This window comes from Rattus norvegicus, chromosome 4 (assembly GCF_036323735.1).
Source record: "Rattus norvegicus strain BN/NHsdMcwi chromosome 4, GRCr8, whole genome shotgun sequence".
NCBI lineage: Eukaryota > Metazoa > Chordata > Mammalia > Rodentia > Muridae > Rattus > Rattus norvegicus.
The window spans coordinates 141829178-141831082 of NC_086022.1; positions in this window are offsets into that span (position 1 = coordinate 141829178).

Sequence of the window (1905 nt, forward strand, 5' to 3'; positions counted from 1 at the left end):
AGGAAATAAGTCTCTATAGATGAATGGATAAAATAAATGTTGTAGCTATATGTATAATATACACATGTGCTCACACAGTAAGGAATGTTATTCAGGCAATAAAAGAAGGAATCACTTATTATTTTGACAATGCAAATGAATGCAGATATCTTAATATAATGGAAGACATATGAAATAGAATAAATGAGAAATGCAAGTACTGATTGATCTTACTTCATGTAGCATCTAGAGTAGATGAACTCTTCGAAACTGAATTGGACTACAGAAAATAAGACATGTTGGTCAGGGGTCCAGGGTTTCAGTTTTGTAGGAGTAAGAGTTTCTGAAGATCTAGTGGCCATTATGGTGACTACATGCTGTATTGTCTTCTTGGAGTATGGAAAGGGTTCTTGAGAGTTCTTACCATATTGAAAACGAAAGGTACCTAGGAAGAAGTTTGAGTCTCATGATCATTTCACAATGAACACATGTACCACAATATCAGCTAAAATCTATACAACTAGTATTTTTCAGCACAGCCCAGAACTGAAAAATTTTAAACACTAGCTTGAGCAAAATAGATGGGGCTATTCCCTGGTCATTTTAAACTTGAGTTTATGCTAACTCTGAGAATTCTAAATCCTGGAGCTGTAATGGTGTCACCAAGGACACTATATTTCCAAATGTTATCTCTAATCTTCATGGTCTTCCTGTGAGCTCCAGCAGCTCCAGTCTGGCCCCTGTCTCCCTAACCACTAGACAAACACAAATTCTTCTTCCCAAACTGAAGAGTCCTGGTATGATTGGTGGCTCAAGTCTCTTGCCTTCCTAATAACCTATTCACTGTATTTGTGAGAGAGCAGATCCTAAGAACTGGATCCCAATGGGAAAGGCTAATTCCTAGTGGAATGGCTGGAACTGTTTGAGATAAGGGTCAAAAAAAAAAACCCAAAGTTTTACAAAGATAATCAGTAGATCATCCAAAGTTCCCAAAGCTGGAACATTGCACATGAACCCTTTGAGTCTTGAGCTAAGAGCTTAAAGATCATCATAATCCCAACAAAAAGACATAGAACACGTTCGCCTCTACAAACTAGAGTCCTAGTTTCACTTTGTATCCTTCTGGGTGTCTATTTCTCCTGTTGTACCTTTTCTATTTATTTCTGCTGCATTCCCGTGTGGGAATCTCAAGTACTTTGAGGAAATGATCTGTTAAAGCTGGTTTTCATGGGACACTGACTCTATCCAGTCTGAAGCCTACTGGAATAGGATAATGAATACTTCATTTTCATTTGAGCTCCACAGTAGTCAACTTTTTGTCTCTTGACATTGCATGCTCCCTTCTGTCTCATCTTTTATACTTCAATATGCTCATCATCCCCTAACATGGATTGATGTGGTACCTATGCATGGCTCTGTAACAGATAAGCAACACAGAATTTTAATTTTAAATCACTTTATGGATTGGACACTATAGGAAGTGATTGTGTGTGTGTGTGTGTGTGTGTGTGTGTGTGTGTGTGTGTGTGTGTGTGTAATGCTGTGGGAGTGATGCTGCAAGACTTAAAGTTTATAAAGTAGAAACAGGTGAAGTCATCTTAAAGACATAAGATCTGAAGAGAGGGAAAGAAAGATGGATTTATTGGGGAGAGAGAGAGAGAGAGAGAGAGAGAGAGAGAGAGAGAGAGAGAGAGAGCGAGCTAGCAGTAATGTGAAGCCATAGAGGTAGGAAACACAGGGCACCTATGACTAGCTGATGGGGTGGCTGTGGTTGGGGATGGTGCTTCAGAGGAAAGGCTGCACTAGTAATACTGAGTGAAATGAAGCCTGGAGGACAAAGAGAGGCATACATCATGTAGAAATGAGACCAAGAAAGGATGTTATTAGGTGAATGTGAAGGAAAGAATATAGGCAAAAAAAAATGAG